Source organism: Hyla sarda, chromosome 3, assembly GCF_029499605.1.
Source record: "Hyla sarda isolate aHylSar1 chromosome 3, aHylSar1.hap1, whole genome shotgun sequence".
Taxonomy (NCBI): domain Eukaryota; kingdom Metazoa; phylum Chordata; class Amphibia; order Anura; family Hylidae; genus Hyla; species Hyla sarda.
Window position 1 is genome coordinate 182,963,529 of NC_079191.1, and position 27,575 is coordinate 182,991,103.

At 43.3% G+C, this 27,575-nt stretch overlaps 1 protein-coding gene across 5 annotated transcripts in view; it reads left to right on the forward strand.

Annotated features, from left to right (window-relative positions):
• Positions 1–3,749: 3,749 nt before the first annotated feature.
• Positions 3,750–27,575, forward strand: part of ARHGEF10 (Rho guanine nucleotide exchange factor 10) — a 203,456-nt gene continuing 179,630 nt past the window's right edge. For 4 of the 5 annotated variants that reach the window (XM_056565682.1, XM_056565685.1, XM_056565684.1 and 1 more), the window contains exon 1: positions 3,750–3,902. The gene's annotated coding sequence lies outside the window, so the exon portion shown is untranslated. The other variant, XM_056565683.1, reaches the window with a different exon arrangement.

A 27,575-nucleotide genomic window follows, 5' to 3' on the forward strand; every position in this document is an offset into this window, starting at 1 on the left:
TCACCGGGATAGGCTTTATCCAGGAGTTTAGCAACAGCTGGAGGCACCCTGTTTGGGAATCACTGGCCTAGAATACCCTTATGTCCACCCCTATGCAATCCCTAATTTAGTCCTCAAATGCGCATGGTGCTCTCTCACTACGGAGCCCTGTCGTATTTCAAGGAAACAGTTAAGTGCCACATATGGGGTATTTCCGTACTCGGGAGAAATTGCACTACAAATTTTGGGGGCTTTTACCCCTTATGAAAAGGAAAAGTTGGGGCCTACACCAGCCTGTTAGTGTAAAAAAAAAATTTTTTACACTAACATGCTGGTGTTGCCCTTTACTTTTTATTTTCACAAGAGGTAAAAGGAAAAAAAGACCCCCAAAATTTATAACACAATTTCTCCTGAATACAGAAATACCCCATATGTGGGCGTAAAATGCTCTGCGGGCACACAACAAGGCTCAGGAGTGAGAGCGCACTATGTACATTTGAGGCCTAAATTGGTGATTTGCACAGGGGTGGCTGATTTTACAGCGGTTCTGAAATAAACGCCCATATGTGACCCCATTTTGGAAACTACACCCCTCATGGAACATAACAAGGGGTATAGTGAACTTTAACACCCCACAGGTGTTTAACTAAAATGCTGGTGTTACCCAAAATTTTTCATTTTCATAAGGGAAAATAGGAAAAAAGCCCCCAAAAATTGTAACCCCATTTCTTCTGAGTAAGAACATACCCCATATGTGGATGTAAAGTGCTCTGCTGGCGAACTACAATGCTCAGAAGAGGAGCACCATTGGGATTTTGAAGAGAAAATTTGTCCGGAATTGTAGGCCACGTGTATTTACAAAGCCCCCATAGTGCCAGAACAATGGACCCCTCCCACATGTGACCCCATTTTGGAAACTACACCCCTCACGTAATGTAATAAGGGGTACAGTGAGCATTTACGCCCCACAGGTGTCAGACAGATTTTTGGAACAGTGGTCCGTGAAAATGAAAAATTTTACTTTTCATTTGCTCAGCCCACTGTTCCAAAGATCTGTCAAACGCCAGTGGGGTGTAAATACTCACTGCACCCCTTATTAAATTCTGTGAGGGGTGTAGTTTCCAAAATGGGGTCACATGTGGGGGGGGGGGTCCACTGTTCTGGCACCACAGGGAGCTTTGTAAAAGCACTTGGCCTCTGACTTCCATTCCAAACAAATTCCCTTTCCAAAAGCTCAATGGCGCTCCTCCTCTTCTGAGCATTGTAGTGCACCAGCAGAGCAATTGACGTCCACACATGGGGTATTTCCATACTCAGAAGAAATGGGGTTATAAATTTTAGGGGTAATTTTCTCCTATTACCCCTTGTAAAAATGTAAAATTTGGGGGAAAACCTGCATTTTAGTGAAAAATTTTTTTTTTTTCATTTACACATCCAACTTTAACAAAAAGTCGTGAAATACCTGTGAGGTGTTAAGGCCCTTGTTAGGTTCCTTAAGGGGTGTAGTTTCCAAAATAGTATGCCATGTGGGGGGTTTTCTGCTGTTCTGGCCCCATAGGGGCTTCCTAAATGTGACATGCCCCCCAAAAACCATTTCAGAAAAACTCACTCTCCAAAATCCCATTGTCGCTCCTTCCCTTCTGAGCCCTCTACTGCGCCTGCCGCACACTTGACATCCACATATGAGGTATTTCCTTACTCGAGAGAAATTGGGTTACAAATTTTGAGAGGATTTGTCTCCTTTTACCTCTTGTAAAAATTCAAAAACTGGGTCTACAAGAACATGCCAGTGTAAAAAATGAAGATTTTGAATTTCCTCCTTTATTTTGCTGTTATTCCTGTGAAACACCTAAAGGGTTAACACAATGTCATTTTGAATACTTTGATGGGGTCATTTGTGGGGTATTTCAAATAGGAAGGCCCTTCAAATCCACTTCAAACCTGAACTGGTCCATGAAAAATTCTGATTTTGAAAATGTTGAGGAAAATTGCTGTGTGGTGTCCCGATACCGTATTTCATACGTTACCTTTGTAGAGGTCCCCATAGTCAGAGTCCCTAGGAACGTCAGGGTCCCTCTCCTATAGTTGTCCCCCCTCAGTTAGTCTATGACTATATAGAAGTTCTTATAAATATAAGTATAGATATCTGTATATATGTAATTGCCTACCTATTCAAGCGTAGCAGGACCTGCGGGTCACGTGATTAGGTTAGAACTCTATGGTTTTTGCTACAGGACCTTTGGAGGTTCCCATGATGTGTTCACCCACAATGCAATGTAACGGTAGGTGACAGTTGTTATAGACCAATCCAAAACGGCCAGCCCCTGCCCATATAAGGGACCAGTGCCATCTTGATCGCTCTCTTGGGTTGCTGATTCTGGATGAGGTAGGATCTCCACAGCTTACAAGACGATTTACTAGGCCAAAGCCTTGCGGCCTCGGCCTATAACATAGCGGATACACTAAGCAATTCCCCGCTACTCACCGCAAGATCACTGGACCTAAACACACCCTTAAATCCAGCAGATCTATTCTACAAAATCCCTTAGAAGCTAAATTGAGCTTATCTGATCCCAACCAACTGTCAATCGCTGCTCAGCTATATCTATAGAGACTCTGTTATCTGGACTGTTACTATCGCTGCATGTACAGAAATTCTTCAGTAAAAGTTCCTGCAAGTTTTCAGTTAACAGTGGTTGTGGACAATCCTTTATTACTGCATCACCTATTGCTCTTGGGAAGGGTGGCAATAGGCCTATCAAGAATTACAGTACTTAACCCTCACCCTGGTATCACGAGTGACAAGGGTTAACAGCGCCCTTTATCATCCCGAACAGCAACACCCTAACTACCCTACACCCCACAAGGCTTGCCACACAATCCACCACCACAGCTGCTATATTCTGAAGCCCTCTGGTGTCTTCCAAAAGTAAAAACATGTCAACGTTATGATGGAAACATAAAGTAGACATATTGTATTTGTGAATCAATATATCATTTATTTGGAATGTCTTATTTTCCTTACAAGCAGAGAGCTTCAAAGTTAGAAAAATGCAACATTTTCAATTTTTTCATCAAATTTAGGAATTTTTCACCAAGAAATGATGCAAATATCAACGAAAATTTACCTCTAATATAAAGTAGAATATGTCACGAAAAAACAATCTCGGAATCAGAATGAAAGGTAAAAGCATCCCAGAGTTATTAATGTTTAAAGTGACAGTGGTCAGATGTGCAAAAAACGCTCTGGTCCTACAGTGAAAAATGGCCTGGTCCTTAAGGGGTTAATGCACCTGCCCTGTAATGCCCTCATTTATTGGGACCTCCATGGGGTGATACGGGTCTCATTCATCTGGCATCCCTTACCTCAGGAATTGTGTTGTGTTAACATGTGTAAGGTCTTCACAAATACTTTACAATTAGAAGTCCCCTTTTGTTCTATCTGCCCCCCAAAATGTCTGTGCACGTCCCTGGTTTGAACACAGCTGGAGGCACCCTGATTGGGAAACACTGCTCTAGACTACTGAGACACTAATATGACTGGTGATTCCATCACTTCCACTACTCCAATCTGCCATCATCTCCTCGGAAATGCCCACAAGCCCCTTCTCTGGACAGCTGGTGGGGAGCCATGGTCAGGTGACCTAGGAGGAATGCCGCCGCCGCTGCGCATTCAGGACGTGTGGGGGCACAGAGCCTCCGACTACCCCACTCCAGCGTGTGACGGACGGGCGCGTCCACCAATAGAGAGCCAGAGCTTCATGCGGCCAGCCAATCAGCTGCTCGCCCCAGCCGGCAGACGCCTCGTATCAGCCCTGTTTGAAAAAAATAGCAGAAAAGAATGAGGAAAAAAAACTTGGGTGACTGCGGCCGCTAGAGGAGGAGTGGGATGTGCGGAGACTGAGGCGGCTTCCTCCGGGATGGTGAGTGCTCTCCTTACCGACACCCTGCAGGGATGGGAGCAGAGTTTAGTGACGTGTCTGGGCTTTAGTCCTTGTCTACACTACAGGAGGCTGCCGCACTCGGCTCTGTGCTAGGGATGCGTCTTTCATGCGTTTGCTATGTGAGTTATTGGTGCTAATTAGTAATCTGATGAGAATGATCCTGGCAGGGCGGCTTATGGTGAGCTGACAGGTTGTGTGCGGCTATTGCTTAAAGGGGGATTTCAGAGTGAAGGTCTCCCATCACCCTGTGGCTCTTCAGCTGTTTCAGGACTACAACTCCCAGCATGCCCTGGCAGACAGCAGACTCCCTCATGCCATGTGTGCAGATGGGTTTGTCAGGAGGTTGGCACTCGGTACCATGATGCCATTCTGGTGCTGTCACTCAGCAGGAGTGGCATTGCTGTGGCAGGCAGAAGACGTGTAAGTTCTCAGATCTCCTCCTTGACTTCTCTATGACCCCAGACCTGAGTGTGCAGCATTTTTCCCACTACTTGACATATGTGGCTTATCTCAATAACATATCACCTTAGCACAGTGTTTCCCAACCAGGGTGCCTCCAGCTGTTTCAAAACTACAACTCCCAGCAGGCCCGGACAGCCAAAGGCTGTCCGGGCATGCTGGGAGTTGTAGTTTTGCAACAGCTGGAGGCACCCTGGTTGGGAAACACTGGCATGGGCCCTGGGGTTATTCAGCATTAGAAAAAACATAGCGGTTTAATCCCCAAACCATCACCACACCTGCCCTCTGCTTATTACAACTGCATTCACTTCAATGGAACTGAGCTGCAGTACCACGCACAGGCTGAGGACAAGGGTGGTGCTGTTTATGGAATCATTCAGCTGTTTTTCTAATCTTCGATAACTCTTTTAAAGGAAGACTGTCAAATGTTCACTCCTGCACTAACCACAGGTACTGACGGATAGTGCGGGGGACGCTGATTCTTATGATCCCTACATTGCCCGGATCCGTCTGGCCGTTCGCCCGCAATCTTAGTTTTTCCATATATGCAAATGTTGCTGTAACTGGCATGGGCGGGGTTTTCAGGAGCACCGCCCATCCGCAGCGCTGGCCACTTATGAATATTCCCCCCCCCCTCCCTCCGGCTCTCTTTCCCCCGCCGCTCTTAACTGGTCTTCACTGCACATGTCAGGAAGCGGCACATGGGCAGTGAAGACCAATTAGGAGCGGCAGGGAGGGGGATGAATATTCATAAGCGGGCGGCGCTGTGGACGGACAGCGCTGACATCACAGTGCCACTAGGCTCCTGAAAACCCTGCCCATGCCAGTTACAAAACTAAGATCACGGGCAAATGGCCGGAAGGATCTGGGCAAGGTAGGGATCATATGAATCCGAGTCCTCCGCAGTACCTGTGGTTAGTGCAGGAGTGAACATGTGACAGTTTTCAATTAAAGGGAAACTGATGGCAGGGTCACCAGCACTATCCTGAATATACATTTATGTTCAGAACAGCCATGTTCGTGACGCCATGCCACAACCCCTCCATTCATGTCACACCCCCTCCCATAGATATCGGAGATCAGGGGGTCCCAGCCAACCCCCCGCGACCTTTTTTTTAAAAATACATTTAAGGTATGTGCCCCTGGTGCCTCGGCCTTTTGGCTAAGATCCAAGTGTAGTATCTGTTCTTATCAGTTTCAAGTTGGTGTGGGGATGGGTGTACCGTGGCGTTTCAGGGCTGGTTCTGAGGAATCAGCTCGACGGCTGCCCCGATGTGACCTGTTCCCTCCGGGTCTCGCCATGAGGCTGAGAGGGTCCAGAGCCGAGGTACTTTAGTGCCTCTGGGAGTGGTGACCCTGAGGTCCCGAAACTCACTGGGAGGATGGGCTCACTGAGTGGAAGCACGGGCACCATGATCTCTTCACCTTGTGGCACTCACCTCTTGATTCCCGGCCTTCTGGCTAGGATCAGAGACATTTTTATAGATCCGGTCGGATGTCGGGGCAGTATATCTGCACACATTCACTTATTTATTTCTTTTTTGTCACTGTGTCTCTTTTTGCGTGTTGTGTGTCCACAGGATTTGTCAGGCTGCGGTAGCCCTTCTGGGTGTCCCTGCTGGTGGTCTAGGGGAGGTGTGTGTGACCATTAGGTTCCGCACCTTCTGGCAAAAACCCCGGCTACTCCTGCATGGGCAGTGTTACCTACCGTTATCGGCTCATTGTACTTTATATTACTGTTGTCTTGAGCCTTTCCCGGGATCCTGTGCAGCTGGAGACAACAGCTGGTAACAGGGTGCTTGGCTACTTCTAGACGTGTGCAGCCCATCTGTACCTCCCATGAACCTGCGTAAGAGGCCTCCCCGCTGTCTGCATACTGTTCAGAGATGACGTGACAGTGGGGGACATGTTCAACGCAGGCACATTGGGACCTACAGATGGACCACACATGTCCTCAGGGGCTGGCTTGTCAGGTAAGACGAAAAGAAGCCACGTTTTTGCAATACAGTTTCCGTATCAGGTTTTTGATGAAAAATTGATTCCTCAAAACCTGACTAAACTGTAGAAATACGTGTGTACAAATTTTAACCCGTATTCGGTTAAAAACTGATATGGTTTGAAAAATGATGTCCGGTTGCATCCGTTTTGTAAGAAAAGTTTTTAACTTTTGACTCCGTTATGAATAAAGTTTCACTTGTTTGATTGAAATTCCAAGAATAAAAACTGTGCAAAGTCAAAAACCGTATAGAACCGTACACACATACGGTTCTGTACGGTTCCCATTGACTCCCATGTTTTAAAAAAAAAAGTGTACGGTTTAATTCGGTTTTTCACTCGGACCAAAAACCATGGTAGACTATGGTTTTGGGTACGGAAAAAAAACAAACAAAACCGTACAAAATGCAAAACGGATTCAACCAGATGCATTGTTTGGCATACAGTTTTCAATGGTGAGTCAGTGCATACGGTTTTCAATATGTTTACGTACGGTTTTCACATTGAAAATGTATACGGGAACTGTGTTGCAAAAACGTGGTGTGAATGCAGCCTTAGAAATGTTTGAATCGGCACCACTAACCTGAAAGTACAGGTAGATAAGGGGGATATTTATCAAAACCTGCCCAGAGGAAAAGTTTCTGAGTTGCCCATAGCAACCAATCATATCGCTTCTTTCATTTTTAAAAAGGCCTCTGAACCTTTTTAACGGAATTCAGCGTCGGAATTCCGCTAGCAGAATTTCCGCAGTGGGAACAGGACAGTGGAAAGAACATTAAAGTCAATGGGCAGAGGAGATGTGAATTAATTTGGAGAGGAGAATTCAAGAGGAATAACTTGAGTAAATTCCTCTTGAATTACTCCGTGTGAACGCACCCTTAGAGGCACACTTGTTGGGAATCACTTTGCCCAAAAAAAGATTCTGATTCTGTTGGTGAATACGTACAGTATGTAACACGTCATCATTTTGTGTGCCCAATGTCCGGCTGTGACACCTGCTGGCTTCCCGTGCTCTTCCATGTCCTATAATGGCTTTTCTGGGAGATTGCATTGGTTTCCACTTTAACAGAAAGGTTCATAGCGCATGTTATCTGGCCGGTATGTCAAGGTTCCCTAGATATTTCTTCCCTGTAGGCCCGCACAGAATCCTGACCTCAACCTCATTGAAAAGGTTTGGGATGAACTAGAACGAAGGGCTTGAGCCAGATCCAATAACAGTGTCTGACCTCACAAATGATCTTCTGGATAAATGGGCAAACGCTTCTACAGGTAATTGGCAAGTTAGTTAGTGGTAATACACATGTAGCGCTACCAGGGTATTGCCAATTGTGGAACTATTACCATTCAAACTTTCAAGAGCATTTATTTATGAACATTTACTTTTAGGATACTTATGAGCATTTGCATAATTTTGACGTGATTTTACTTTATTTTATTTATCTGTGGTTTTTCTGATGCAAGAGCCCTGCAGAAGACACCATAGTGAGTGTTATTTATCTAATAATAAACCATTTTAGCGTATTATTATACATCCTCTGATCTGTCACTCCATATCCTTTACCTAGTTGGCTGTGATATTTTCTTGATATTTTTCTTGTATTTTTTGACACTTTGGGTTATGTGTATCACAGTATCCTCGGTTTAGGTTGGTTTTGATTTATGTGGAGCTACTTTTTTTTTCTCCGCATGGAAAATACATTCAGACCTTTCACACATTGGAATATTCAGGCAGACGCTAGGACCACACAGAAATGCACAGTCTCATGGACTGCAGTGTCCATGACAGCCGGAGGGCTAACCTTTTTATCCATGGATGCCCCGTGGATCTGCATTTGATTGAGCCTGCCTGGTGCAGGCCCAACCAAATACGCATAGAACAGTAGAGTTCTATGGAAGTGCATTAATCTGTATGAGGAATCTAATGATTTGCTAAATTCCTTTTTTTTTTTTTTTTTAACTTCACCTCACAAATACTTTTTATTTATTTTACTTCGGAGCATATGTTATGGAAAAATGAAAGGTGTCATTACAAAGTACAGTTGGTTCCGCAAAAAACAAGCCCTGATATGCTTCCTTAGATGGGGAAAAATAGGAGTTATGGCTAATAAAGGGTGAGGAGGAAAAAACTAAAGTGCAAAAACGAAATAAACTAATAAAGACCTTAGATACATACTTTTTTGGGTTAAAATTATTTTGTGTACAAGGACAAGTGGATTTTCATGAGGGATGAGTAGATTGTGCCCTATTTTAGTCCCTTAAACAATTATATATATATATATATATATATATATATTTATTTTTTTTATTTCCACAACCCTGTGAGCTATTTAGAATTGCCCGGTTGAATTGCCCTGTGATAAAGTCTAAATCTGGCCCGTGCGACTTTTGTGAGGCATTTGCCAAAAAGTCACACATGATGAATCAGTAACCACTGCACAGAGTACTCTAAATAAGAACACTTCATAGTAATGAAATGTAAATGCTCTAAATGAAATGTAGCAGAAAATGTCACACAGGGCCAGCCTTCGACTTTTCATGCAACAAATTTTGATGAAAAAAGCAGTCTTAATGTTTTTTTTTCCCCCTCAATGACCAGTACCCACCTTACCAGATGGGTTGGGAAGACCTCTCCTCGACATAGCTATGTGTCCCATAGGGGAGTCTCCTGTTGATAGGTCATGTAGAAATGCCATATATGCCTTTGATGGGAGTAGCTCTGTAACACTTAACTGAAGAATCGATGAAGAAGAGGACTAAAGCCCCTCTACTTTCCCACCTCCCCACATATTTGCTGAGTAGTTTGGCCCTGTGATCTGTCCCTCACTACCCCCATAGACCCAACACCCTTCTCTGGTCACAGATCGTAATGCATTGTTTTCTTTTACTTAGTTTTTTTCGATAATGAGTGATGGAGCGGAATGTTAGTGCAGCATGTGGTATAGTGTTGAGAACCTGTGCTGTATATTGTACTGTCATGCTATGTATGATTGTAATTTATTTTATGATGTGTAATGACGACTGTATGGTTATCCAAGCTCTTTCAATAAGCTTGACTGAAGGATCAGGCAACACAGGATTTGTTTGTTGGCAAGAACGATTGAGACTTCACCTCAATTGCTTTGTAAATATGGGTTTAGAAGTTTGCCACCAAAGCAGTTCTCGCATTTAAAATAATAATAATTTTGTCATGTCATAGAAACATGTCAAAAGTTTTGCTCGATCTAGGTCTCAGTGCTGAGACCACCAATAGGGAAAAATGCAGTACTGTCTTCACTCTCCTGCTTGCAGCAATCTACAGCTTCACAGTAATAATAATAAAGTTAAAGGGGTACTCCGGTGGAAATATTTTTTTCCAATCAACTGGTGCCTGAAAGTTAAACAGATTTGTTAATGGCTTCTATAAAAAAATATTTACCCTTCCAGTACTTTTTAGCAGCTGTATGCTACAGAGGAAATTATTTTCTTTTTGAATTTCTTTTTTGTCTTGTCCACAGTGCTCTCTGCTGAAACCTCTGTCCGTCTCAGGAACTGTCCAGAGCAGCATAGGTTTGCTATGGGGATTTTCTCCTGCACTGAACAGTTCCTGATACGAGCATCAGGTGTCAGCAGAGAGCACTGTGGACAAGACGAAAAATAAATAATTTCCTCTGTAGCATACAGAAGCTGATAAGTACTGGAAGGGTAAACATTTTTTAATAGAAGTAATTTACAAATCTTTTTAACTTTCTGGCACCAGTTGATTAAAATAAATAAATAAATAAACATTTTTTTTTCCACCGGAGTACCCCTTTAAGATGTATATAGCTGGGGTATTCCAGCTGTATACATCTTATACCCTATGCAAAGGATAGAGGATAAGATGTATGATCGTAGGGGTCCCGCCACTGGGGACCCCTTCGATCTTGGTGCAGCCCTCTGCATGGCGGGGGCTGCACTGAGATTGTGGGGTCCGCAGCGGCGGGACCCCTGCGATCATTTGATAGGGGATAAGATGTATGAAGCCGAAATGCCCCTTTAACAATGGTGCCACAGGATAAAGGTCCCAATGAACGTGCTTCCCTGGGTTCATATCTGTTAGGAGACTCTGCAGATTCTGTTGAAAATGTCAGACAAAATAGCCCAACCTGATGTGCCAATTTGTCTGCCGGACTCTATGGTGGAAAATCGGCAGACCCGGTGGAGTCTATCAAACACTTGGTATTGGATCTGACGCAGCTGTTTAATGCACTTGTAGGAACAATGTAAAAAAAAATCACACAGATGTGAACCTAGCCTTCCATGTTTTTTGGAAAGTGCGTATTGTCTTAGGGTTGTGCTAATCCTGAGTCTTAACAGGCTGTGTAGATTACAAGAAGTGCAGCTCAGAACACCCGCTTTATGCTTACATCAGGATTAGAAGTGTGGAGGATGACGAGAGCTAATAAATAATAGTGTCCTACAATGTGATAGCAGACACTTCTCTATCATGTTCCCAGCTAGCCGACGTGTTTATGCATGTACGCTGTAATGTCTATGCTTGCTTCCTGTACTTATAGGAGGAATCCTGTATATATTATACACCCTCGCCAGCTCTATATCCTACATTACATACTGCTTAGGCTGCATGCACACCACGTTTTTGCAATACAGTTCCCGTGTCAGGTTTTTGATGAAAAACTGATTCCTCAAAACCTGACTAAACTGTATTGTGTACAAATTTCAACCTGTATATGGTTTGAAAAATGATGTCCGGTTGCATCCGTTTTTTGAGAAAAAACCATATACGTTTTTAACTTTTCACTCCATTTTGAATAAAGTTTCACTTGTTTGATTGAAATTCCAAGAAAAAAAAACTGTGCAAAGTAAAAAACCGCATGGTGAAAACCGGATGGAACCGTATGCACATACAGTTCTGTATGGTTCACATTGGCTCCCATGTTAAAAAAAAAAAATAAAAAAAATTTAAAAAGTATAAGGTTTAATACAGTTTTTCACCCGGACCAAAAAATGTGGTAGACTATGGTTTTGGGTACAGGAAAAAAACGGACAAAACCATGAACTGTATAGAAAAAAGGTGGTGTGCATGCACCCTTACAGTTCTACCTTACAGGCCTTTCTGGCTATTAGTTATTACATTTAGCTACACATAGTTCCCCAATGATCTAAAGCTGATTTTCTCAATCTGTGTCTCCAACCTACGGACTTGTACAGACAAGTGCATTGTAGTCCTTTCTATGCACTGCCCATGGGAAGCTCCTTACAGTAAAGTACATACAGGATTCCTGCAGGATTTACTGTGATCTAGGACAATGCTTTATACTTAGGAATGTAGGTATGTAGCTCCCATGTGTCTGCAGTGCACTGTCCTGTCCATGTTATCAGCTGCGAGTTCTAACTCCATCACATTGGAATGTATGGTTTGTCCCCGACATGACAGTGGACTTTTTTTTGTCAATAAATACGTTTTGCTGTTTTATTTATTAACCCCTTAAGGACTCAGGGTTTTTCTGTTAAAAATCCATATTATGGCTTATTTTTTGCATCGACAATTCTACTTTGCAGTGACATTAGTTATTTTACCCAAAAATGCATGGCGAAACGGAAAAAAAATCATTGTGCGACAAAATCGAAAAAAAAACCCGCCATTTTGTAACTTTTGGGGGCTTCCGTTTCTTCCGATCATTCAGAACGCCGCACGGAGGTCCCCTCTCCTTCCTCCGTCCGGCTCCCGGCGTCTTCTGCTCTGGTCTGAGATCGAGCAGACCAGAGCAGGAGATGACCGATAACACTGATCTGTTCTATGTCCTATACATAGAACAGATCAGTATTAGCAATCATGGTATTGCTATGAATAGTCCCCTATGGGGACTATTCAAGTGTAAAAAAAAATGTTAAAAAATGTAAAAGTAAAAGTGAAAAATCCCCTCCCCCAATAAAAAAGTAAAACGTCCGTTTTTTCCTATTTTACCCCCAAAAAGTGTAAAAAATAAATTTTATAGACATATTTGGTATCGCCGCATGCGTAAATGTCCAAACTATTAAAATAAATGTTAATGATCCCGTACGGTGAACGGCGTGAACGTAAAAAAAAAAGTCCAAAATTGCTACTTTTTTTAATACATTTTATAAAAAAAAAATTATAAAAAATGTATTAAAAGTTTTTTATATGCAAATGTGGTATCAAAAAAAGTACAGATCATGGCGCAAAAAACGAGCCCTCATACCGCCGCTTATACGGAAAAATAAAAAAGTTAGAGGTCATCAAAATAAAGGGATTATAAACGTACTAATTTGGTTAAAAAGTTTGTGATTTTTTTTAACCACAACAATAATATAAAAGTATGTTATCATGGGTATCATTTTAATCGTATTGACCCTCAGAATAAAGAACACATGTCATTTTTACCGTAAATTGTACGGCATGAAAACGAAACCTTCCAAAATTAGCAAAATTGCGTTTTTCTTTTTAATTTCCCCACAAAAATAGTGTTTTTTGGTTGCGCCATACATTTTATGATATAATGAGTTATGTCATTACAAAGGACAACTGGTCGCGCAAAAAACAAGCCCTCATACTAGTCTGTGGATGAAAATATAAAAGAGTTATGATTTTTAGAAGGCGAGGAGGAAAAAATGAAAACGTAAAAATTAAATTGTCTGAGTCCTTAAGGCCAAAATGGGCTGAGTCCTTAAGGGGTTAGGGTGTAAAAAAAAAATAAAAAAATTCTCTATAGGTCTTTATTGAAAATTACTCACCTTGTCTTCTTTAGTCTTTGTTGTCACATATAATGCTGGTAGCAATTTCCTGTTCTCAGCTGATTTATGACCAGATGAAAGGGGCCTTTGATCTGGTGAGAAATCCGCTTACAATATTGTTCAGAACATGAGAGACAAAGTCTGGAGACTGACACTTCAGGCTGCATTTCTGACTATTTTGATTTTGCTGTATAGTGCTTTTTCTTCTGAAACCCCTTCATACAGCTCTGTATTAGGGTACAATCACACCAATTGACTTCCACTTCCGTTGACCCCCCCACCAATCATCTTTTTTGAAGGGGCAGTGTCAATTGTGCAAGTACCATTGCCACATGTTTGTTTACCAGTGCTCTTACCTGCATCGCTAAACTTTTAGTAGCAGCAGTACAAGGTGTTGCCTGTTCACTAGAATTGTATAGTGCACAGCTTCTAGTGCTGGTAAACACTGAATAAGCTGTGCTATATACAGGAGTGCCGTGGTCCCTTCAAAATGCTGAGTGTTAGGAGTGCCAGGAGTAAAACCACTGGTTATCAAAATAATAATGGTCTATCTTAGGTGTAGGTCCTAGGACTCCAAACTGTGGCCCAGGGTTATAGTTTTGCAATATCTGGAGATCCACGTTTTGGAGGCCACTTGTGTAAGTCAGTGGTTTTAAAATACATTTAAAGGGGTACTCCACTGGGAAAAAAAATTAATAAATATATCAAATCAACTGGTGCCGAAAAGTTAAATAGATTTGTAAATTACTTCTATTAAAAAATCTTAATCCTTCCAGTACTTTACAGCTGCTGAATGATCCACAGGAAGTTCTTTTCTTTTTGAATTTCCTTTTTGTCTGACCACAGTGCTCTCTGCTGACACCTCTTGTTAATATTAGGAACTGTCCAGAATAGGAGCAAATCCCCATAGAAAACCTATCCTACTCTGGACAGTTCCTAAAATGGACAGTGGTGTCAGCAGAGAGCACTGTGGTCAGACAGAAAGGGAATTCAAAAAGAAAAGAACTTCATGAGAATCATACAGCAGCTAACAAGTACTGGAAGGATTAATATTTTTTAATTGAAGTAATTTACAAATCTGTTTAACTTTCTGGCACCAGTTGATTTAAAATAAAAATTTTTTCCAGTGGAGTACCCCTTTTAATATGTGCAATAAAGATCCCAAAAGTCTGAGCATGATAAATGGAACCTGGTCTTATACAGCTTTTGTCTGTACACTAATTATGTTTCCCAACCCAGTCCCCAAGGCACACCAACAGTCCAGGATTTTAATTTTTCCCTGTTCTATTTCAATGGAGTAACTGAAAAAGGCCGGAATGTTGGTGTGCCTTGAGGACTGGGTTGGGAAACACTGCACTAATATTATAGCTCCATTGACCTTAAAAGGGGTATTCCAGGCAAAAACTTTTTTATATATATCAACTGGCTCTGGAAAGTTAAACAGATTTGTAAAGTACTTCTATTAAAAAATCTTAATCCTTCCAATAGTTATTAGCTTCTAAAGTTTTCTGTCTAACTGCTCAATGATGATGTCGCGTCCCGGGAGCTGTGCATGATGGGAGAATTTCCCCATAGGAACTGCACAGCTCTCGGGACGTGAGTCATCAGAGAGCAGTTAGACAGAAAACAACAACTCAACTTCAGAAGCTAATAACTATTGGAAGGATTAAGATTTTTTAATAGAAGTAATTTACAAATCTGTTTAACTTTCCGGAGCCAGTTGATATATAAAAAAAATTTTTTGGCCTGGAATACCCCTTTAATTTAATAAAAAGAGAACACGTTTCCTTTTTTTCCTCGTGTAGTATGTAAGAGTCCAGGAGAACCTTTCAGTGTGTAGTGTGGGACAGCAGGGAGCTATTGGAGTTTGTTGACCCGGGCCGTCCTAAGTGATTAGCAATATAATAGGGAATTCTTTTCTGCTATAAGATGCAAGTGTATGTGGGAGGCTGGAGCATCTTGCACTGGTTACTGGAGGAACGGCCACAGAAGAATGTGTCAGCTATTGTGTGTAATGTGAAGCCCCCTCATCCAGCCTCTGACTCACTATAGGCATCTGGATGCTTTCTTTTCCTTCCTGCCATATCTTTGCAGTGTATTAGTAAGGATAAGTTTATAAAATAGAAAGTTGTCTGAGATATAAAATAAAATAGTTCCAGCCAACCATGGTGATGAAAGAAAACACTCAATACACATCCAATTTGTTCAGGTCCTCCTGCACGAACAGCACAGCAAGTAAAGTAGACTTTATAATGTACAGGTGCATCGAGCGAGAGACACTCTTTGTAGTTGTACTCCAAGGACTAGTCTACTGTAGGACACCCTTTTTAGTGGGGTGATATTTTACATATAAAGTTCATTTAGCCTGACCGTAATTCTGTACATGTGTACTATACACGTTCAAAAGGTTATACAGGCTCCTGTTAGTACTATCTGACAGTGTTTACAAAAAACGTATACACACTGCGTTCTAAGCATGTTATAGAATCTCTTCCTCCAGCTGACCTCTTTCCTCCGCTCCTCTCAAATGATGTATTCACTGTAAATTACTGTCTTGAGAGCTAAGATGGACTAATAGCTCCATGTGGAATTAGATTACATCTGCTCATGGAAGTCTATGAAGAGGGGAGGAATGAGAAGCAGAGAGAGAGAGGGAGATACAAGGAGGGGCTTTAGAAGCTTTTAGTAAGGGTTATGTCTCACCCCAAGGTCTTGGTTCACAACTTATACTGCTCTTTAATGTTTTCCATGCTGCTGCTTTTCCTAATGGTGTACTGTAAAAAGATGGCTATCTTAGCAGCTACATCTTACCAACTAAATGATATGACGCCTGCAGAGCACAAATCTGATGACTAATGCAATATATAATGGCCAGTGCTAGTCCTTATATATAAGCAAACATGACCGCTTATCATTAAAGGGGTAATCCGCTCTAAACATCTTATGGGAGGAGGCGTGACTGCTATGTACTAGCAGTCATGCCCCCTCCCATAGACATTAATGGAAAGGGCGTGACGTGAAGTCATGAAAGCAGAAGCTGCAAGCTTCCATGTTCCAGACACCGTCACTGTCGGCCCGGAGATCGTGGGAGTCTCCAGCGTGGGGGTCTTTGGATAGGGGGTAAGATATTTAGAGCGGAGTACCCCTTTAAAAGCTATCTGAATTAAAGGTACTTTTACCTTTTTTTTAATTAATTTTTTTTTAATCTCCATACTATTTTTTGGTGTGAATGAATATTTAATATATCTTATATTGCTGTTGCGTGATTTACTTAGTGGAGGTGAACCTCTGACCTGTCATTTAATGGTTAATTATGTTGGGTGGGGAGATATTTATCATACAACATCTGATATAACAATCCTCCTCTGTCCTCCCATGCCTGTGTGCAGCTCATTCATTCCATTCTCTGAGGCATGGCCACTGCTGACTTCTCATTTATGTTACTTTGTTGTAGTATACATACAAGGCTGTAACATAGTGCTAGCACTATGATCTGCAGATATTTTATTTCCACCTAACTGCAGGGCTATATATTCTGGCCCCTAAAGCTGTAGACTTGGGGGGACCAAAGCCTCTTTTTTATTTTTTTTTATTTTTATTTTTCATTTTTTTTTTAAACGAATCCTGGAACCTTGCTGTGTAGACATAGTCAACACCAGAGGAAGCTTACTACATACTGTTGTTATTGTGTTCAGTGTATTGGGCTGTGTTTACACTAGGGATGTCCCAATGCTAGTATCGGTATCGGGGCCGATAACAGGCATCAGGGACCAGTTTAATGTCCCCTATACCAAATCCGATACCTGCTGCAGTGTGGCCATCCTCCTGTCAAATGCCCCGCTCTGCTGACCCGTTCTCCCGTCCACATCATGGCGTCCCATGGCGTCACTCCACCTCCTCCACTGCGCCCAGTGTAATGCTATGGAGGAAGCAGAGTGACGTGTATGACGTGCATAGGATGCCATGATGCAGACGGGAAAACGGGGCAGTACAGCGGCAACACCCGACAGAGGACAGGTAAAAGTGAGCAACTCCCAGGGGCACTACCGAGGGTGTGGTAGTGGGGCCTGCTGTCTACAAAGGGGAGGGCTGCTGTCTACAAGGGGGGGGGGGGGGGTCTGCAGTCTGCAGGGGTCTGCTACTAATGTCTGCAACTATCTATACTACCTACTATTATCAATCAAGGGGATACTACCTTCTATTATCAATCTTACAGCAGAGTCACCTGGACAAACTTGAATTTGTAGGTAGATAGCGCAGGTGACCCAGTTTCTACCGCTGCTCACCATGTGTACATCAGCGCAAACGCTCCGGAGACATCGGTCTCGCCGCCAATGCAAATTCCCTGTTCTGCCCAATGGAGAAAAGAGAAATCTTTGCTCATACTACAGCAGCCGCCTCCATTGCACACAACAAGGAACCCACATGTCAGCACGGTAAGCAGGCCAGAAACTGGGTCACTCTGGTGTCAGATTCCCTTTAAAAAATAAAAGTACCCATAATTGCTATTGGCTAGTACTAGAATTAAATTATCGGTACTCATTCTGAAAAAAAGGTATCAGGACATCCCTATTTTACACAAAGCGGAAATGCTGCATGTGTTAGTACAGTGGGTTAAATAAGTATTTAGTCAGCCACCAATTGTGCAAGTTCAGCCACCAATTGTGCAAGTTCTCCCACTTAAAAAGATGAGAGGCCTGTAATTTTCATAATGGGTACACTTCAACTATGAGAGACATAATGGGGGGGGGGGGGGAAGAATACAGGAAATCACATTGTAGGATTTCTAATAAATACATTGGTACATTCCTCTGTAAAATAAGTATTTGCTAAACTCCAAAGAAGACAAAAAAGCCGACACCACACGTAAGTCCTTGCTCAGCATACACCCTGCTGGGCGGTGATCGGGACGGCGATCATGGCGTCGATCAGGGCGGGCGGGGGTCCCCTCGTGTGCGGTGGCGGCGCCAGGAGCAGCAGGATCAGTGGCAACAGCGGCTGCGGTCCTGGTGGCAGGATACAACAGGAGGTGAGGCCTGTTCACCTCCTACTGTTGCTTAGCAACAACTCACAGCATACAAAGCCAAAGAGCATCCTGGGAGTTGTAGTTTTGCAACAGCTGGAGTTCCAACTACAACTCCCAGCATGCCCATTGGTAGTCTCTGCATGCTGGGGGTTGTAGTTATGCAACAGCTGGAGGCACATTTTTTCTATGAAAAAGTGTGCATTCAGCTGTTGCATAACTACAACTCCCAGCATGCACAGACTACCAAAGGGCATGCTTGGAGTTGTAGTAGTGTGCCTCCAGCTGTTGCAAAACTACAACTCTCAGCATGCCCTTTGACTGTCAATGCATTGTTGCAGTTTTGCAACAGCTGGAGACACATTGGTTGTGAATAGAGTTTGTTACCTATCTCAGTGTTTCGCAACAGTGATCCTCCAGCTGTTGCAAAAATACAACTCCCAGCATGCACTGAGAGACTGTACATGCTGGGAGTTGTAGTTTTGCAACAGCTGGAGGCACACTGGTTGCGAAACACTGAGTTAAGTAACAAACGCTCAGTGTTTCGCAACCAATGTGCCCCCAGCTGTTGCATAACTACAACTCCCAGCATGTATGGTCTGTCAGTGCATGCTGGGAGTTGTAGTTTTGCAACAGCTGGAGGTTTGCACCCCCCCCCTCCAATGTGTATGTACAGGGTACATTCACACGGGTGGGTTTACAGCAAGTTTTCTGCTGCAAGTTTGAGATGCGGCAAATTTTCCTCCGCAGCTCAAACTCCCAGCTCAAACTCACTGTACCTACACAAAATAAAAAGTAAAACACTATATATACACATACCCCTACACAGCCCCCCCCCCCCCAATAAAAAAAGAAAAACGTCTTGTAGGGCACTGTTTCCAAAACAGAGCCTCCAGCTGTTGAAAAACAACAACTCTCAGTATTGCCGGACAGCCACTGACTGTCCAGGCATGCTGGAAGTTTTGCAACAGCCGGAGACACCCTGTTTGGGAAACACTGCCGTGGGGTATTTTTGTGGCGGATTCAAATCCCCAATTTAGGCCTCAAATTTTTTTTACACTAACATGCTGGTGTTGCCCCATACTTCTAATTTTCACAAGCGGTAAAAGGAAAAAAAAACACCCCCAAAATTTGTAACGCAATTTCTCCTGAATACGGAAATACCCCATATGTTGGCGTAAAATGCTCTGCGGACACACAACAAGGCTCAGGAGTGAGAGCGCACTATGTACATTTGAGTTCTAAATTGGTGATTTGCACACGGGTGGCTGATTTTACAGCAGTTCTGACATAAATGCAAAAAAATGCACTGCGCTTCTCCTCTCCGGAGTAGTGAATAAAATTGTGTCTTGAAGTGTTCTGTGTCCTGAATAGCTGAATCAGTGCTGAGTCACTGTGCTGAGTCCTGAGACACTGTGATTGGTTGATGGGGGGGGGCGGCAGTCTCTGCTCTGCTCATGACACATAACTGCTTTAAGACACAGTTTTCTTCACTACATACCTGGCACGGGCCACAAACTTTCGTTCTGTGGAGTTTGAGACCCCTGACCTAAAGGGTTAACACACTTACTGAATGTCATTTTGAATACTTTGAGAGGTGCAGTTTTTATAATGGGGTCATTTATGGGGTATTTCCTAATATGAAGACCCTTCAAATCCACTTCAAACCTGAACTGGTACCTGAAGAATTCCGATTGTGAAAATTTTGTGAAAAATTGCTGCTGAACTTTGAAGCCCTCTGATGTCTTCCAAAAGTAAAAACTTGTCAACTTTATGATGCAAACATAAAGTATACATATTGTTTATGTGAATCAATATATAATTTATTTGGTATGTCTATTTTCCTTACAAGCAGAGAGATTCAAATTTAAAAAAAAAAAAATGCAAAATTTTCAATTTTTTCATAAAACTTTGGAATTTGGAAGAAACGATGCAAGTATCGACGAAAATTTATCATTAACATAAAGTAGAATATGTCACGAAAAAAACTATCTCTGAATCAGAATGAAAGGTAAAAGCATCCCAGAGTTATTAATGCTTAAAGGGACAGTGGTCAGATGTGCAAAAAATGTCCGGGTCCTACAGTGAAAATTGGCTGGGTGGTTAAGGGGTTAAAGGAGTACTCCAGTGGAAACCTTTTTTTTTCTTTTTTCTTTTTTCTTTATTTATTTATTTATTTATTTTTAAATCAACTGGTGCCAGAAAGTTAAACAGATTTGTTAATTACTTTTATTAAAAAATTCTTAATCCTTCCAGTACTTATCAGTGGCTGTATACTACAGAGGGAATTCTTTTCTTTTGGTATTTATTTTCGGTCATGACCACAGTGCTCTCTGCTGACACCTCTGTCAATTTTAGGAATTGTCCAGAGCAACATATGTTTGCTATGGGTATTTTCTCCTGTTCTGGACAGTTCCTGAGGTTGACAGAGGTGTCAGCAGAAAGCACTGTGGTCGTGACAGAAAAGAAATCCAAAAAGAAAAGAATTTCCTCTGTAGTATACAGCTGCTAACAAGTACTGGAATGATTAAGAATTTTTAATACAAGTAATTTACAAATCTGTTCAACTTTCTGTCATCAGTTGATTTATAAAAAAAAAGTTTTCCACCGGAGTACCCCTTTTTAAAGGAGGAAATTTTTCAAAAGTGCCCCTGGTGAAAAATTTTGAAAAGGTCACACAATATTTTCACAAGCACCTGCTTTTTGCAATAATTGTGCAATTTTTTTTTTCACATTTTCATCATGTTCGTCGAGTGGACAGGGCTTGAGGTTGATGGTTTGACACAGAGTGGTCAGTCAGCTCCAGTAGCATCCTGAGTTTTCTTCAGTTTACATTTGCTAGCTAAAAAAACAAAAAAAAAAAAACATGTATCACAGGAGTGGGAGGGCATATCAAGAATTTGTCAGAAGGTACGGATTCAGGGCTCCCTAAGCTATTTAATCATAGGAATTGGGTTGGCTACAATTCCTCTGTGAAGGGCTACTCTACTACTTTAATACATATCCCCTATGCACAGGATAGTTGATAAGTGTCTGAGCACGGAGGGTCCTACCTCTGTGACTCCCACGTCTCACCCTGTGCATTCTGTATGGAAGTGTTAAATATACATGGGTGATGTACTTGGGTATCTCTGGTTCTCCCATAGACCTCCCAAGTGTATGCATCGCGTGTTGTCATGCCGCTTTATGCATTGAGGGAGACTAGGCCCTGTGGACATTGTGCGGCATCCTGGTCGGACCTGTGCGATCAAACACTTATCTCTCTATCTGTGTATAGGAGATTTTAAAGTAGTGGAGCATCCCTTTAATGGACATGTCCAGTGCTCACTTTTCTTATTGTATCCGTTCCGGGCTGCAAAAAAGAAAAAGAAAATAAGCTTTCTCTTGCCTGCCTACGCTCCCCCAGTGCTCCGGTACAGGCGTTCGGTCCCCGGGCTGTATTCTTCTTACTTCCTGTTAGCCCGACACGTCACACGGAGCTTCAGCCTATCACCGGCTGAGGCGGGACATCGCTGCGGCCGGTAATAGGCTGAAGCTCCATGTGACGTGTCGGGCTAACAGGAAGTAAGAAGAATACAGCCCGGGGACCGAACGCCTGTTCCAGAGCACCGGGGGAGCCTAGGCAGGAAAGAGAAAATTTGTTTTCTTTTATTTTTCAGCCCGGAACGGATAAAATAAGAAAAGTGAGCACCGGACATGTCCTTTAACTGTTGAGTGGGGGTGCTAAATATTTTTTGTGTCCTTCTGTAGACAGAGTATATAGTGGAGGCTCCTGCTACAGCCAGTTTTCTTGCAGTCAGACAAAGGACAGTGCGGAGGAGGGGGAATTCCTGGGCCACAAGAAGATTTCTTTATATATTTCTTGAAATAGGAACACCAGAGAGGAGGGGACAGTACTGAAGAGAAGTTTGTATATTTGGGGTTTCTGTAACTCACACATACTGGCAAATAATTACAGGAACTGCACAGTGTACGTGGGGTCTTACAGCGCTACTGGCTTTAGTCAGCGTGTGCGATCCAGACAGCGCCTGAACTTGTCGCTTTAAGGAGTGACCAGTCCAGGTGCAGCCCGCAATTAATGGTGAAGTGGCCTCATCTAGCATTGACGATTTACTGAGAATTGTGGCCAGCACCTGGACCTGCCACTGCTTAAGGGTCTATTCACATGTGCAGTATTATGCCCAAGATTTAGGGCTGCAATTAACAATTGTTGTGACAATCCATTAGTTGGATGATTATTTGTTCAATTAATTGATCAGGAAAAAAATAGGATTAGGGGACCAGGAAAGAGTTAAAGGAGTTATCCAGCAGAAACATTTTTTAAAATATCTTTTTATAACCATGCCCATTCGACAGTACATAAAAAAAAAAAAAAATACATAAACCTTTTCTCCCTTCAGTGCTCCCGCGGTGCTTCTGGTGTCCTGTTTCGGTCCCTGCGTGCGATCCTCTTTCTGAGGTGCGCCATGAAGCTTCAGCCCAGAGTGATGTCGGGGCCCAGTGTGTCATACTGCTGCTCAGCCAATCGGTAGCCAAGTGGGACATAACTGCAGCCAGTGATTGGCTGAGCAGCAATAACGTAAAATGGGCATTGTTATAGGGAAAAAAAACTCCCACCGAATAACCCCTCTAATGGGAGGACGGGAAAAAGTGGGAACCGCATTTTGAAATAGTAACATGGGGAAAAGAAAAGTATCTGAGGGGTTAATAGGGGGTGAGAGAGAGGGTACAGCCCCTGACGGCTTAACGGGGGGAGAGGGGACAGCATCTAAAAGGTTAACTTATGAGCCGGCTCCTCGCTGCAGGGGAGAAGGAGCAGGTCAGACCTTTGCCGTCCTCCCTTCCCCACCAGGAAGATCTGTCACTGCATGGATGATTGTGAGAGGAGGCAGTGCTCACTGATGACGCCGTCACCGACTTCTCAACAATTCTACAGGCCGCGGTCTCGGTGCTATAGGTAGGCCGCACATGTTTCAGGCCAGCAGCACCCCTAATTGCGGAGGCCATACCGCTATTGACTTAGCCACACCCCTTAACTACTGACAGATCTAGAATGGAAATTGTTAACTCCTTGGGGACGGAGCCCATTATAACCCTAAGGACGGGAGCATTTTTTGCAATTCTGACCACTGTCACTTTAAGCATTAATAACTCTGGAATGCTTTTACTTTTCATTCTGATTCCGAGATTGTTTGTTTTTTCGTGACATATTCTACTTTATGTTAGTGGTAAATTTTTGTCGATACTTGCATCATTTCTTGGTGAAAAATTCCAAAATTTTATGAAAAAAATTGAAAATTTTGCATTTTTCTAACTTTGAAGCTCTCTGCTTGTAAGGAAAATAAACATTCTAAATAAATAATATTTTGATTCACATATACAATATGTCTACTTTATGTTTGCATCATAAAGTTGACATGTTTTTACTTTTGGAAGACACCAGAGGGCTTCAAAGTTCAGAAGCAATTTTCAAATTTTCCACAAAATTTTCAAAATCGGAATTTTTTAGGGGCCAGTTCAGTTTTAAAGTGGATTTGAAGGGTCTTCATATTAGAAATACCCCATAAATTACCCCATTATAAAAACTGCACCCCTCAAAGTATTCAAAATGATATTCAGTAAGTTTGTTAACCCTTTAGATGTTTCACAGGAATAGCAGCAAAGTGAAGGAGAAAATTCAAAATCTTAATTTTTTACACTCGCATGTTCTTGTAGACCCAGTTTTTGAAATTTTACAAGGGGTAAAAGGAGAAAAAGCCCCCCAAAATTTGTAACCCAATTTCTCTCGAGTAAGGAAATACCTCATATGTGTATGTCAAGTGTTCGGCGGGTGCTGTAGAGGGCTCAGAAGGGAAGGAGCGACAATGGGATTTTGGAGAGTGAGTTTTGCTGAAATGGTTTTTGGGGGCATGTCGCATTTAGGAAGCCCCTATGGTGCCAGAACAGCAAAAAAAAAAAAAAACACATGGTATACTATTTTGGAAACTACACCCCTCAAGGCACTTAACAAGGGGTCCGGTGAGCCTTAACACCCCACAGGGGTTTGATGACTTTTCGTTAAATTCTGATGTGTAAATGAAAAAAAAAATTTTTCACTAAAGTGCAGGTTTTTTCCCCAAATTTACCAGTTCTACAAAGGGTAATGTGAGAAAAATCCCCCCAAAATTTGTAACGCAATTTCTCCTGAGTACGGAGATACCCCATATGTGGCCCTAAACTGTTGCCTTAAAGTACGACAGGGCTCTGAAGTGAGAGAGCGCCATGAGTATTTGAGGCCTGAGTAAGGAATTTGCAATAGGGGCGGACCCGGTTACAAGGATGGGGCTTGTCTCCACCAAAACCCTACAGCAGTGTCTCCCACAGGGTGCCTCCAGCTGTTGCAAGACTCCCAGCCTGCCAGGACAGTCTGTGGCTGTTCGGCAACACTGGGAGTTGTGGTTTTGCCACAGCTGGAGGCGCCGTTTAGGAAACACTGCCGTATGAGACGTTTTTCATTTTTATTGGGGGGGAGGGGGGCGACGTGTAAGGGGGTGTATGTGTAGTGTTTTACTTTTTATTATTTGTTAGTGTAGTGTAGTGTTTTTAGGGTACATTCACGCAGGCAGGGGTTCACAGTAAGTTTCCTTGAAGGAAACCCACTGTAAACCCGCCCGTGTGAATGTACCCTGTACATTCACATGGGGGGGCTCCCCAAACCTTCAGCTGTGGCAAAATGACAACTCCCAGAATGCACTGACAGACCGTACATGCTGGGAGTTGTAGTTTTACAACAGCTGTAGGCACACTGGTGGGGAACCACTGAGTTAGAAAACAGACTCTAGCTCAGTGATTCCAACCAATGTGCCTCCAGCTGTTGCAAGACTACAACTCCCAGCATGTACGGTCTGTCAGTGCACTCTGGGAGTTGTAGTTTTGCAACAGCTGGAGCCACACGGGTTGGAATCACTGAGTTAGGAAACAGACTCTAGCTTAGTGTTTCCCAACCAGTGAGCCTACAGCTGTTGCAAAACTTCAATTCCCAGCATGCCCGTACAGTCAGGGATGCTGGGCGTGTAGTTCTGCAATATCTGGCCCTTCAGATGTTGCCGAACTACAACTCCCAGCATGCCTGGACAGTCTGGGCATGCTAGGAGTTGTAGTTATGCAACAACTGGGGAAGAACAGTGGTCTCCAAACTGTAGCCCTCCAGATGTTGCAAAACTACAACTCCAAGCATGCCCAGACTGTCCAGGCATGCTGGGAGTTGTAGTTCTGCAACATCTGAAGGGCCAGATATTGCAGAACTACACGCCCAGCATCCCTGACTGTCTGGGCATGCTGGGAGTTGTAGTTTTGCAACATCTGGAGGGCTACAGTTTGGAGACCACCATATAGTGGTCTCCAAACTGTGCCACTTCAGATGTTGCAAAACTACAACTCCCAGCATGCCCAGACAGTCAGTGCATGCTGGGAGTTGTAGTTTTGAAACATCTGGAGGACCACAGTTTAGAGACCACTACACAGTGGTCTCCAAACGGTGACCCTCCAAATGTTGCAAAACTACAACTCCCAGCATGCCCAGACAGCCTTTGGCCTTTTGCTGGGAGTTGTAGTTTTGCTGCTTTTAGAAGGCCACAGTGAAGATCACTTATCGCGATCTTCACTGCAGCCTTCTCCGCCGCACTTTCCGGCCGCCGCTCTTCCGCCTGCTGCCGCTGCTCCGGGATGCCGCCGCCTCTGCCACGGCCGGGCCATGTCCCCCCGATCTGTACCGACTTCGATCGGTGCGCAGAGCGGGGGGAAATGAGCTGTAACCCCCCGCCCCCCTGACCGACCAATGGCAGGGCATAGGAGGGGGTGGCAACACTGCCACCTCGCTCCTATCCTTTAGGCTGGTCGGAGCTGTCTCTGACAGCTCCGAGCAGTCTTATTTTCCGGGAGATCGGTTCACCAGTGACCCGATTTGCCCGGATCGCGGCAAATCGCAGGTCTGAATTGACCTGCGATTTTCTGCGATCGCCGATATGGGGGGTCTCAGGACCCCCCTAGGCATTGCCACGGGATGCCTGCTGATAGATATCAGCAGGCATCCCGGGCCGATCAATGCCCGACGAGCGGCAGTGATCGGAAATACGGAGGGCGTACTCCCATGGAAACCTTTTTTTTATTTTTTATTTTTTTTTTTTAAATCAAATGGTGCCAGAAAGTTAAACAGATTTGTAAATTACTTCTATTAAAAAATCACAATCCTTCCAGTACTTTTTAGGGGCTATATACTACAGAGGAAATGCTTTACTTTTTAAATTTTTCTGATGTCATGACCACAGTGCTCTCTGCTGACCTCTGCTGTCCATTTTAGGAAATGTCCGAAGCAGCATATGTTTGCTATAGGGATTTTCTCCTACTCTGGACAGTTCATAGCAGAGGTCAGCAGAGAGCACTGTGGTCGTGACATCAGAGAAATCTAAAAAGTAATGCATTTCCTCTGTAGTATATAGCCCCTAAAAAGTACTGGAAGGATTAAGATTTTTAAATAGAAGTAATTTACAAATCTATTTAACTTTCTGGCACCAGTTGATTTAAAAAAAATGGGAGTACCCCTTTAAAGGTGTACTCCGCTGCTCAGCGTTTGGAGCAAACTGTTCCGAACGCTGGAGCTGGTGCCGGAAGCTCGTGACGTCATAGCTCTGCCCTCTCATGACAGTTTTGTTCCAAACACTGAGCAGCGGAGTACCCCTTTAAGGGTTGCATGCAGTAGCTGCGGCCGGTTGCACGGCATGTAAGAGCCCCTAAATAAGGCTTTGTTTATGATTCAGCGGTTTCAATGTAATTTTGAAAGATTGATTATAGTAAAAATGTGAAAAACCTTAAAGGGGTTCTCCGGTGCTTAGACATCTTATCCCCTATCCAAAGGATAGGGAATAAGATGCCTGATCACGGGAGTCCCACCGCTGCGGACCCCGTGATCTTGCACGCGGCACCCCGTTTATAATCAGTCCCTGGAGCTTGTTCGCTCCGGGTCTGATTACCGGCGACCACAGGGCCGACGGCGTGTGATGTCACGCCTCCGCCCCCTTGTGATGTCACGCTCCGCCCCTCAATGCAAGCCTATGGGAGGGGGCGTGATATGGGAGGAGTACATTTTATATAATCGCTGTAAAACTCATAATTTTCATAGTAACTGTTTGCGTAAAAATGTGTGTGGTTGGAGCCACCACTAAATAGCCTCAACACCAATACCTGCATAATGCCCTTAAAGGGGTATTCCAGGAATTTTTTTTATTTGACTTTGCTACAGGGGCTGTAAAGTTAGTGTAGTAATATAGTGTCTGTACCTGTGTGTGACGGTTTTCTCAAGTTTTTGTGATTTTCACCCCAATATTTATTTTTACCAGCATACAAAATTACTGTTGTCTCAGATTTTTCCCAGGTTGCAATGCGGCCGAGACCTTACTCACTAG